Source organism: Salvelinus alpinus, chromosome 9 (genome assembly GCF_045679555.1).
Source record: "Salvelinus alpinus chromosome 9, SLU_Salpinus.1, whole genome shotgun sequence".
In the NCBI taxonomy this organism is placed as follows: domain Eukaryota; kingdom Metazoa; phylum Chordata; class Actinopteri; order Salmoniformes; family Salmonidae; genus Salvelinus; species Salvelinus alpinus.
This window is the reverse complement of record NC_092094.1, coordinates 13,488,672-13,502,119: the sequence shown is the minus strand read 5'-3', so window position 1 is coordinate 13,502,119 and position 13,448 is coordinate 13,488,672. Positions and strand designations below refer to the sequence as shown.

Sequence of the window (13,448 nt, the reverse complement as noted above, 5' to 3'; positions counted from 1 at the left end):
AAGAGAGCATATAGCTAGCTACATCTATAGGCTTTTATGTTTTTCTGTCGTGCGTAATGTGCTGTACCCTATATCATATATGTATTGGATAACGGCACAATCATTTAGGCTTTTTTGGCTTTGGGCTCATTAAATGTCGTTAATTTAGGGCTCATAAAATGTATTAAATATATGGCTCATCAGGCTCAGGTAGCATCAGGTTTGAAATTTCATGCTAATCAAAGCTCTAATCAAATCCAGACATATTTATATGCTTTATAATGTTTTTGAAAGACACTTCCGGCTTTGGTGGGAAATACCGGGTTACCCGGGAGAAAAGTAATTTCTTCTCGGGATGGAACATTTATAGAATACCGAAAATATTAAACCCAAGTAAAGCAAAACCTAAACTTAAAAATATATAATCAGTGTAATCAAACAATACAATAATGTAATGTAATATGTTTTGGTTTATATCCGTAGTTGTTCATCTTATCTCAATCACCCACTGGAGTTTACAGTATACCCACCTTTTTTTACCACTACATCACTGCTTCTTACAGACAATTTTGATCTTGCAATCTGCATTTTACCATACTCATTCACCTTAATCTCAATCTTAAACCTCCCAGGAGAACTTGAATGGATCTGAACTAGAGAACTGGCATTGTCTCCGCCTTCTGATTGTGTCTTTTATGAGTAGCACATGATGCAATGGGCTCAATACTCCTTCATTACATCTCCTCTCAATCCACTAGTCTCTTCTGGAATACCAAACTATCTAGAGGTCCAGGAAGATATCGAACAAGTGATCAGTCATACCCCGTCCCTCTCATTTCATTAGCCAAGAGACTCAACATGCAATTACTTCCTGCAAATACTATACCTCATGAGGAGATGGCACAATACTGGAAACCATGCTAGTGAGAGTAACTTGCCTCCAAAGACAATGGGGTTGTGTGGCCCTTTCTGTTTGGCTGGAGTTGGATGCACTGCTTCAGCCCCCACTGCATCAGTGGAGAGGTATACACTGACTCCATGTGCTGAAGACTGAACACACAGTGTAGCGCATAAATATTTGAAGAGGCCGGTACAAAGCTTGGAGAACTTTAAACTCAAATCACTGGTCCCCATGCATCTTTAATGGGGTCTGCCCCTTTTGTCCAGCAGCAGGAAGGGGATAACTGCAGGGGCCCAGCGTCCGAGAACTAGCAGCCTTCTTCCTTGATGAATAAGTAAACACATTCAATCGGGCAGAGATGCAGTCGGCGAACTTCCAGTCGATAACAAGCAGATTTGTTTTCTTCTGAAAGTAATGCTGTTCACAAGCTACCGATTACTTCTAAAAATGTGACCCATCTCTCAACAATTTCCACTGAAGCCTGACATGTTCAGTAGTTCTGAGTTTAACCACATTCTTTACTTTCTCTGCTTGTAAGGAACTAACCTTTTGGGAAACGTACTGCACCATAAAAGCACGCCCATAGGATACATACCATTTTATACACATTCAGTCCATTATGTTTTTGGTAGTACTACAGTCAACCCACATGAAAAAATACTGATTTAGTATTCTACAGTATACTACAAAATTTTATAGTAACTAAGACACATGATCGAGAGAAAATACAGTGTGTAGTATAGTATTCTACTACAGTATACTACAGTTAGTAGAGAATTCTGTAGTAAGTACTGTAGTATTCTATAGTAAACTGTAGTATACTGTAATAGAATACTATACTACACACTATTTTCCCTCGATCATGTGTAATACTTACTATATAATTTTGTAGTATACTATAGTAAATACTACAGTATTATCTGCAAAAAAACTATGTAGTAAATATTAATATAATGTCCGCAAAAACACTACAGTCTGCAAAAACACAGACGTTTTTTGTATATAGTATATACTACTGTATTTAATTTGCATACTGCCCATTCCCCTCCCCCATATCCCCATTTTTGCCATTTATATTGTGTATCTGTTCAGACCCCAGTCCTACCTACCTACCTACCTACCTACAGGTTATGGGAAATTTGTGCATTTAGTATTTCTCCAGTGTTCCTCAAGGAGAAAGCCTCTGCTTCTATGTCAAATATAATAAAACAAAAACACTATAGAAAATACTACAGTAATGTCTGCAAAAACACTATGCTGTAGTTAATACTACAGTATATTACAGTCTGCAAAAACACAGTAAATACTACATTATACACTAGGTGTACAAAACATTAGCAACACATATTGAATTGCACCCCCTTTTGCTCTCAGAACAGCCTCCAATTCTTCGGGGCATGGCATTTACAAGGTGTCGAAAGCCTTCCACAGGGATGCTGGCTCATGTTGACTCCAATGCTTCTCACAGTTGAGATAAATTGGCTGGATGTCTTTTGGATGGTGGACCATTCTTCATACATCAGAAACTGTTGAGCATGAAAAACCCAGCAGCATTGCAGTTCTTGACACCCTCAAACCGGTGCACCTGGCACCTACTACCATACCCTGTTCAAAGGCACTTAAATATTTTGTTTCTAAATGGCACATATGCACAATCCATGTCTCAATTGTCTCAAGGCTTAAAAATCCTTCTTTAACCGGTCTCCTCTCCTTCATCATCTACACTGATTGAAGTAGATTCAACAGATTCAGATGTACAGGGTTGCAGATGTGATTGCAGAGTGCAGTGAAAATCTTAAGCTTCGAGCTCCAACATGCAGGACCAAGTGAAATAAAATAATGAAAATGGTAATAAAAAACAACAATAGAAATAGCAATGTATAATAATAACAACTGTGGCAGTGATGAATAAATAGTGAAATAAAAAGAGTACAAAATCTATAATATACATATTATCAACTGCAACAGTGATGAATGAGTAAAAGTATGTTGAGGGGGGGTCCATAGGGGATGAATCAGGTAAGGTAAGTGTCTGTTGAGGAGGTGTGGGGGTGTCCATAGGGGGAGCGGCAGGGGAGAGGGGGGAGCAGATAGCTGACTAGTGGTGGCTATTCAGCAGCCTGGAGGTCTGAGGGTAGAAACTATTGGCCAGTCTTTCAGTTTTTGCCATGATGCTCCTGTACTGCCCGTGTCTGAGTGATTGTAGCATGGAGAACAGGGCTTGGGTGGCTGGGGACCCTGATGATCTTCAATCAAATTTTCAATCAAATGTATTTATGAAGCCCTTTTTACATCAGCCGATGTCACAAAGTTCTATAAAGAAACCCAGCCTAAAACCCCAAACAGCAAGCAATGCAGATGTAGAAGCACGGTGGCTAGGAAAAACTCCCTAGAAAGGCAGGAATCTAGGAAGAAACCTAGAGAGGAAACAGGCTCTGAGGAGTGGCCAGTCCTCTTCTGGCTGTGCAGGGTGGAGATTATAACAGTACATGGCCAAGATTCTCAAATGTTCATAGATGATCAGCAGGGTCAAATAATAATAATCACAGTGGTTGTAGAGGATGCAACAGGTCAGCACCTCAGGAGTATGCGACTGCATCTAGGCTATTACGTCCTGTTAAATTGAGTTCCTCAGTTAGGTGGTTAAACGATTGTTGTACTCTGACGTCCTTGGGTAGGTGGAGGGAGTCTGGAAGGGCATCTAGGAATCTTTGGGTTGTCCGAGAATTTATAGCACGGCTTTTGATGATCCTTTGTTGGGGTCTAAGCAGATTATTTGTTGCGATTGCAAATGTAATAAGATGGTGGTCCGATAGTTATCTTCTTGGCCTTCCAGCGAAACCTGGTGTTGTAGGGGTCCTGTAGGGTAGGCAGTGTGCACCCTATGTTGCGTTCGGCTGCACGTGTCCCCCTCTGAAGAGTCTTGCGGTCCGTGGTGGTGGAGTTGCCTTAGGTGACATCAATAAGGGATCATAGCTTTCACCTGGATTCACCTGGTCAGTCCATGTCATGGAAGGAGTAGGTTTTCATAATGTTTTGTACAGTTAGTGTATACTACAATTTTTTTTACAACATTATTTATACCAGGGGCGCAACTTCTTTTTACCGAGTCGAATAAACACTCCAAACAGCCTTCCCGAACTCTCCTAATGCACATTTTTGCCTCGTTGTGTATCACATTACAATGATAAAACTGGGGGGGACAAAAATGACACGTCCCCTCGTCCCCAGTGAAAGTTGCAGCCCTGATTTATACTATAGTTTTAGTTCTTTATACTAAAGTTACAGCTTTTTTATTTCACCTGGCTGCCAATTTCTGATCTTCTGAGAACATCATTTGAGGAGTCGCCTGAAGCGTGAGAGGAATGGAAGCTGGAGGAATACAGCAGTGCTAGGCAGAGGGCTCGTAATGAGGACGACTAGCTACTATTCTGAACTTTGTGTGGAGATCTTTCTGGTGCCCAGAGCTGCTGAGGCATCACCCAAGTGGCTGCCTCACAGACTGGAAGAGAAGAAGTCCAATGACAAAAAGAGTCAGGCTGGTTCCCAGACTTGCCCTCTACAAGATCATCAGCAGACTCCATCACCATCATCTACCATCCTCTGACCAGCTCTCTCCGCTCAAGCCATGAACTCACCCTCTCCACCTTCAGAGGATGCAGCTTTCAAAGACTTGGCCTCTATCGGTTGACCTGTCATGATATATTTCTTGTTTGTTTTTTTCTCTTGAAGTGCTTTGAGATTCTAAGAAAAGCGCTATAGAAATGTAATACACTATAGTTAACTGTAAATACTACAGTATAATACAGTAAATACTTTAGTCTGCAAAAACACTACAGTGAATTCTATAGTATTTATACCATACTATACTATGGTATTTTTCATGTGGGAAACCTAAATACTTTTAGTATTTAGTACTTTTAGTACTTTCACTATTTGATTTAGCTTGTCTGGAGTAGCTTCTATAAGCAGAGACATTTCCCTGTAGGTGAGGGTTATTTCCTCTCCCTCAGATAAAACATTGATTGCTATTTTTTAATAAACCCAAATCTGTTATGTTGCCTGCATGTCATCAAACAAATGAACAATAGTGTTTACCAAATGGCTTTGTTGTACAACACACCCGCTTATTAAAATGGCATCTCATTAGCCGCATTGAGCAGCCGTTTTACATAAGATTAATTGGCTTTTTTGAAAGCACTTTTTCTTCATTATCATTCTGTCTTGCAAATGGATTCATTGCGCAACAACGATGCATATTCATATTCATTTTAGAGGAAGCTTGGAAATTGTTAGGAAATGAGCCAAAGGTGGACCTCGGCTGGTGTACTGGCAGTACCAGGCACACGCTGAATTATAAACACATGAGCTTCTGCCCCTGAGGCAAATGGGACCAGTTAGTTACTGTATCTGAATGGAATACATTTTGAGACGTTTTTAAATGGGGCATATGCCTTTTTTGTGGATTTCATCATTTGTGTTCTCTCCTAGTTCATTTCATTTTATTTTTTGTGTGTTCTAATTCAACTTTATTGTATCTAAAAAATGCATGGGCAAGACATTAGTGCAGCAAGATATTAGTGCAGCAAGACGAGAGTGCAGCAAGACGAGAGTGCATGTAGGCTACACTCTTTTTGGAGTATGTGGTGCATGTGTGTACTGTTGGTATGTTTCTGTATAGGACTCAACAGTAGGACTTTGAAGTCATATAAGAATATTTCCAGTTACCTCGTCCTCTTTCTGGACATCAATAATAAAAGCAGAAATGCTTTCACTAAAGTTTTGAAAAAACTCAGAACAGATAGGATTAAGACCTATACTCCAGTATGTAAGAATGTGTATATTGCTACATCAGAGAGATACCAGGTTTGTGTTCCAAATGGCACCCTATTCCTTACATAGTGTACTACTTCTGACCATGTGCCCTATGGGACCTGGTCAAAAGTGGTGCACTTTATAGGGAATAGGGTGCCATTTCGGACGTAGGTTGAACCAGATTGAGAGCCTGCCTTAATAAGGTTGAACAAAACAAAAAGTTTTCTTTATGCAAAAAAAGTCGACATTAAAATAAGAATTGTATAGTGTTTAACTGAGCCTTGCAGAAATACTTCGAAGTTAAAGGGCTTGCTTTGTTAGAAGCAGAGACTGACAACAATATACATGTATGTACCGAAATACAAACACAGTATGATGCATATAGCATTTGGAGGTAAAGAAAACGGCCGTCTTAACTAGAGTATGTGGTCGTCTGTTCATGCACAACGACATTACATGTCATTAATTACATACTCACTGTATACAGTACACCACTTGAATGTAAAACCTCACCCTTGGCTCGTGTATGTCGTTGCATTTTGGAATTTTTTGTCTCTTGTGACTGGATCATATTTTTATGTGCAACGATATGACATATCATTACCTATTCTGATAATTGGTGACATTTGGAGTCACCAAACATGACTGTAGTCAATTCTCTATGGGGTGACAAGGGGAATCAGACATGGAAAATTAGCCAAAGTCACCAGAGTAGAAAAGCAGTTAGTCTTTGCTCTGAGCATAAATGTCAGTGAACAGTAAACCAGTCGTTAATTAAAGTGTAATTGCGTTACAGGCCGTTTAGTGCCTCATTTAATTCTGTCTGATTATGAGACTAAACATCCATTACTGATTGTAAAAAAATATTTCATCAAACATCTCATTATATGAACATATTATTATATACTCAGTTTTGGTGGTATAGGCCTATCACTTACAGTTTAGTAATTCATATTATCAGATATTAGGCAAAATGTTTAGCATATTTTTTAGAAGTAAGTCAAGTAATGTCCACTAATGTTTGGTGGATTACTCAGAAGTGTTAGAACAACAGTATAGTTGAGTAAGTAAGACTGGAGACATTAGGTCTGAAAATAGCCAATTAATGAACGCAGCACATCCCATAGGACACAGGGAGCCAGACAGACAAAGCCAGCGTGAAAACATCCTCATTAGCTTGTTGTTATTTACAAAATAAAGCAGTACTGAAAACAATGAAAGCAGAGAAACTAAAACCCCAAAACAGAATTTTGGAAAATACAAAACAGAATTTTGGGGGGGGGAAATCTAACAGATTTTATAGTGCCCGCTTAGAGTGGTTCATTAAGAAGAACCTGCCTATTTGAAAGCTAAAAATTAGTAGCTTGCAACATGTAAAAAATGTTTTAAGGAATCTCATGCTATAAAAGATTAGATCCCTGATAAGGCAGTAAAAACAAGGTCTCGAATAAGGTCTCGACTACAGCTGAGTTGGTTGCCTGGTCAGGATTATTAGAGATAAATGACTTTTAGTGATTGGTCCAGCGCACACATTCCTCATCAAATATGAATGCTGAAGGGAAGACTGGGGAGATTGGGTGGATGCTGGATGCAGGGTTATAGGATACTCTTCATCAGTCATGAGAGAAGATGTACAGTAGAATACAGTGTCCTGCTGAGACAGCTGCTGACAGAGGATACTGCTGTTTAGGATGCTTTAGTCAACATGGAATAACGGACATGTATTGTTCACTAAGGTAGGCTACTGCATCTTACTTAGCTGTGTAAAGCAGTTTTATATCATGGTTTTTGAGGTCTCAATAGTTTGATTGTTGGGCATTACTTTCAGTGAGGTGTTTTAGGGTTTTGCTAGTAACGTACAAAAAGGAAAATGTAGAAAATGACATAGAATTGTTTTTATGTACAGAATAATGGAATGGTGAAGTTATTCAGTATCTGCTTCTCACTTGTACAGTACTGGTGATTTGTTACATCACTTTCCTCCTTGTTCTAAACCCCAATGATATGAGCACTATTCATCTCTGTGGTTACTTTCCTAATCCCAGAGGCTCATTTCCTAAGAGCACTACTACTTCTGTTCTGTTCTCTGTTGTCAGATTGGTGGGAAACTGGGCCATCTTATTGTGTCTTTCTGTGGTCCTCATTTCAAAACCACAGAGAGACAGAGCCCTTTGAAAAGCCTGCCAATGCCCTGCACTAAATGTGTGGGGAGGAGATAGTGCATTCTCATGTTATCTGCCACGGGCCCCTTGCCCCTTCAGCCATTTTCTCATTTCACAGATTTGACCAGGAGGTGACCTTGGCTTTTTAAGAGCTTTTAAGGCAGAGCCAAGTCCCCCCGTCTACCTTCCGACTCCCGTCTCCAAAAGTGACAGACAGAGAGAATTCTCTCCTCTACTCTTTTTTCTCTCCTGTCCTCAATGGCTTTTTTCTCTCGCCCAGAGCAGCCTCTGTCCAGTCCTTTTATAGATAGAGTGGACGAGCTGCTGACAGTTGTCTGAGGAGAGGAGAGGAGAAGAGAGAAGATATACACGTGAGGCCTCTGGTTCTGGATTAATGCTGCAGCATATGTTGATGACATGTGACGTCATACACAAAGGGCAAGGAGGGATAGTCAGTATGCAGCAGGACTACTCAACACGCAGGTCAGCCATGGGCTGAATGTAGCCTGTCCATGGTGAGAAATTAACAGAATATTTTGACACTTGATAATAACTTCAGAATATGTTACATAACCATGTGGTACTCTAATGCTATGGCATCATGTGTCTCACAGTCTGTGTCTAGCAGTAACACATTTATATGACACCGAAGATAGTGTTCTAACTGAAACCGTGTGTGTGTGTGCCTGTGCGCATGCACGTGCATGTGTGTGTGTGTGTGTGTGTGTGCGTGCATTCATATGTGCGTGTATGTGTTTAGTACAACATGTCCGGTGTGTTTTCGAGTGGAAATGAGCCAGCCGTATCGCGGCCCTCCATCTCCAGCCCTCCCCAGCGGGCCTCTGGCGGAGTGCTAATCTGGGTCAAAGAGCAAACTGCTGAGAAGGGCCTGGGAGAGGCTCGCTTACACATGAATCATTTCTCACGCCTCCCGTCCTCATTACGCTCGCCACTGATGGAACCACAAAGCCTTTCATGTTTCCTTCTGACCTCAAAGGTAAATACCCAGATAACACTGTGGAAGCAGCCCGGCACCCAATTCACTGTAGCATTCATTGCCCTTACCCCCATCACAGAGACACTTTGAGGGTGTTGCTCCTCGGTCTGATCAGACCCTGTCATTACAGTGGAACTCATATCCTCTTTCAACTGGCCGCTGTGATGTTACAAATGTATGTCAATAGATCACTGTTCTCTCTCTTATCATAGTTCTTTCTTCAATTGATATCAATACAGTCATAATGACAAAGGCAATCTCCCTTTCAAATCCAACATCACAGTGATATAGCCAGTTAATGTTCAGTTGTGCAGTTGTCCAGGTGTGGCATGCCTCCATTTGGTGGCCTTGAAAATATATTATACAACCTTTAGCTTTGTCACTGGCCAACTAGAAGGAAATCCAACAGAAAAATACGGACCATTCCAATGTTGAAGAACCCTCTTTACGATCGCATTTCAATCATGCCTAGCGCCGAGCTATCAGGAGCGCTTGTACTGCAGCCAAAGGACTACCATTTGTTCCAAGTGTTTTGAAGCCTGATTGCGCTGAAGCTAGCATCAACGGGCGACACATGTTCAATATTTTATGAGGAACCCATTCCAGAAGATACCGCACCTGTGTCACCTGCTCTGGTCCTTGCATAAAAAGCTTGGATGGTAATAAATGGCAATCAGTTTTAGGACTGTATGTGGATCCAAACTGCGGCTGGACTTAGAACAAAGCTTAGCTTCCTAGATGTCATCAAAAATAGGTAATGGTGTTGAATTGGAAGCATCCATATCACTATGGACTTCTGCCAGACAGAGGGAGGCTTAGAGAGTATTAAAATGTTAGTCTATGAAGTCACTACCAAAAGTTCTTCTGGATAAGAGCGTCTGCTAAACGACTAAAATGTTAATAGATATGCAGGCAGGAAGGCATTGGTATGAGGAATGTTTCTGATTTCCTGTTTGCGAGGTGCACCACCAAGCCCTTATGGGAGAACAGCTGGAGCTGCAGTTGTCAACGGGCTGGCTCTGGCTCCCATGGGGCGGTGGTGGCAGCGAGGGCCAGCTTGGGCAGCATGTCTGGGGGGAAACACACACACACACACAGTGTGTCCTGGGGGGAATCTCACACACAAGCTCCCGTTAGAGTCTGTGCGATCAGGCTGCTGACAGCGGTGACAGGCCTGGAGCAGGAGAGGAGTGAGGGGAGTGTGTGTACATCTGTTTGGACCTTGGCACCGATGAGCCTCTGGAGTTCCACACAGCCAGCCAGCTTGTCGGTACCGGTTACTGGTAGAACACAGCGTCTGGACCCAATGAAGATGATCAGATCTGATAAGGTGTTGGCAGCTAAGTGAGCACACAGTCACGGTGCCGACAGACTGAGCAGCAAACAAGAGGGGCGCAGAATCAATGCGGGTGTGTCCTGTAGTTTCAGTAGAAGTTAGAATAGGAGTTAGTGGAATACAAGATGGAAGAGGAGCTGTATCTTCTCAGGTTGGGGAACATGATTGACAATGTTCCAGCCTTGATAGTTGTAGCCTTGTTGGGGTGTATGGTAATATCTATGGATTGCATGATGAAATTGCTTTCAACTTTTTAATTTATTGCTCCAAAGAGTGATAGTGCACCAATAGTAATCCCCTTCGGTGTGCTGCCTATGTTGATAATTCAGCATCTTTCAAAAAAGAGGTCGATATCTGACACAGTCCTTTAAGTCTTTGTAGATGATAGATTCTCTTTGTGTGACAAATTCCATAAGAATGTGGTAATTGGTCAACTGTTTGGCCAATTTGAATTCTTTGCTAAAAAAAAAAAAAATCATAATGAAGGGATTTATTATTCCGCGCTTTGCTACAATTTTGTTATCAACACCAGCCTCCGGTATTTCCCTCTTTTGTGGGAGAAAGAAAATCCATTGAAAGTGGCTGAAGGCCTGACACAAAGCAACTGCTGAACCCCTGCAAATCTGCAGGCTTAATTGATTATTTGTGCAGAGCTGTATATCTGTGAGGTGCAGGATACCCAGGGGAAATAATGTCAAACAGATAACAACATCAAATGTGGGAGAATTGCTTTCTGCTGCCCATTTTATTAATCTTTTTCCCTTTTCTCATTCACAATGTGTTTTCCATCCGGGTTTTCCCATTACACGAGGCTCGCCTATTTTTTTATTTTTTTAAGTGTCACTAAATTGCGGAGTTTAAAGTGACTTAGACTCAAAAGAAAGTGTTTGTTAAGGGTTTATTTTGACGTCTGAATATCACATTGAGACTCCAAGGTTGTTCCCACCTCACACTCCCAGAGGAGAACTCTTTACTACAAAATCTTCACTTCATTATTCCGTCTTCCTCAGTGCCCTGCTGCCAGTAGCCTGCTAAAGGAATGAATTCATTATGTAGATAATACTGTACACAAACACATTGAAAAGCTTGGTATTCTTGATTATTTTATTGCCAGAGCTTGTCAAATGCAGGTTTCAGAGATATTTCACTTTTGCTTTGACAGTGTAACCATTCTCTGGGGTGGTATCTTGAATATATAATATTCAATATAATATTCAATATAATATAATTTTATTTCAGTGGGGTGAGCTACAGAGGAGTCGAGCCTTGAGAGGCATTAGTGGAAATGGTGGAATTTGACTTGAGTTTTGTACTTACAGTGCTCAACTCAACACCCTTTAACTACTTTCCTCACTCTTCAGATCCATTTCCCTTACAGACTGTAAGTGACAGGTAGCAGTCTTTCATAGATAGCTATCAAACCATTTCCAACTGATGTGAGAGACTACTACAGCGTGTTGTGTACTGTTATCATATCATAAGTAGTATTCTATCAATGAGTGGCAGTGGTGCGGTTTCTTTGGTTCAGTTCAAAGTATAATGGCTCTTTATCACTATCCTGCTGCAATGTTACAGCAGGGAGATCGGATGGCTGAGGGAGTGATTGATTGCCATTATGACAGCCCATTAAAATACACTTACCCCTTTCTCTGCAAACCACAGACTAAGCTCCTCTGGACTCATGATAGTCAACACATGCACGCATGCACTCGCTCGTGCACACACATTCATATTTTAGAGACAGTCCGGTACACTTATAGACACATCCCCTCAAAAAACCTGATTTGATTTTGGTACAGGATATGCATATTGCATATCAAAAGCCTTTCCTTTTGGGGAAAGCAGTGCAGATTTCGGGCACATCCTTGCCACAGCAGCTCTTTGAGTGTGCAATAAGAGTGTAGAGAGTGAAGTAGGTACCTGCAGCTGTGCCTTTGGCAGGTTTAGGCCACAGCTTCCTCTATCACGCCCGAGCCCAGATAGACTGAATTATTGAAACAAGGTATGCGTCCCAAATGTCACCCTATTCCCTTTTAAGAGCACTACTTTTTGACCATGGTCCTACTTTTGACTAGTACTCGAATAGGGTGCCATTCAGGATGCAGGCAAGCAGCCAGTACAAAGTGCTAATCCAACCTGCATTATCAGGACACCAAATCCAGCACTCATGTGTGAGAGACAGAATACCACCCACCCAGCATGAAGCAGAAAATTCTAAAATTGTCCAGTTGTGTAATTGTAGTATTTCGTCTGCAGTGGCCCAACTAACACTAACTATTTCGTCTGCAGTGGCCCAACTAACATTTATTTTGTTTATTTCAAGATGCGTTTCTTTCTTCCAACCTCTCCCCTGTTGTCATTTGCTTATTTTCCCGTAATGTAGTTTAAAAAAGCGACTGAAAAAGGTTGCCAGTGCCACATTTTGCTGTGGCTGTTGGCTTTTGACAGGAAGAGGTGACAGAGGTGACCCAGGAACTATTTTATCAGGTGGTGGTGTTGAGTCCACTGTGCTGCTGCTGTGGAATGAAGTCACCACTGCAGCTTTTTGTCTGATGTTAGTCAACCACACTACAGAGGTACCTTTGGAAGGACATACATATGTAGGATCTTAACGTGATCACTCTTTTTGTTGGTGAGAATGTCCCTGCACCACAGAAAATGCAGATGACCTTTGTGATTTACATAGATTCACTGAAAACCAACACTAACACACAGTTATATTAACAGTATGAAATTTTCCTCTAGACTACTTTTAGCTAGCTAATAGCCTAACATTATGGACTAAACGTTCAAATCCTCTTGTTGCAGGATTATTTAGCTGTGACAATATAGGTCAAATTAAGATCCTACATCTGTAATTATCCGGCCTGATCTCACTCTAGACCACATCAGCTAAAACCTGCCACTTTGTGGTCTCTTCAACAACCAGGGTCGGCCAGCCCTGCAGTAAATTGCACTGACTGAGTTTGGAAATGTAATGCCTGTGTGGCAGTGTAGGCTACTATTTGAGAGAGAGAGATTTGGAAGTCACAAGCTGTCAGTGTAGATGATGAGAGCTACTTGTTTGGCTCAAGATTATATTATTTCTATTATTAGAACTCTTGGCCACTAATTGATGCATTTACTGTAGGCAGGTGTTTCTTTAGGCTACCATCATAATGACTAGAACAAATGTTCCATCAATACCTATTATTTTTCAATGATTTGTTCAATACCTTTTTATACTGTATACCTTACCAGTTGGCTACTAGAGGACAT

The 13,448-nt window shown here is 41.2% G+C and overlaps 1 protein-coding gene across 2 annotated transcripts in view; it reads left to right on the top strand.

Annotated features, from left to right (window-relative positions):
- The window catches only part of LOC139584344 (alpha-1,3-mannosyl-glycoprotein 4-beta-N-acetylglucosaminyltransferase C-like), a 179,686-nt gene that overhangs the window by 159,265 nt on the left and 6,973 nt on the right, over positions 1-13,448 (top strand). The gene's annotated exons all lie outside the window — the stretch shown is intronic.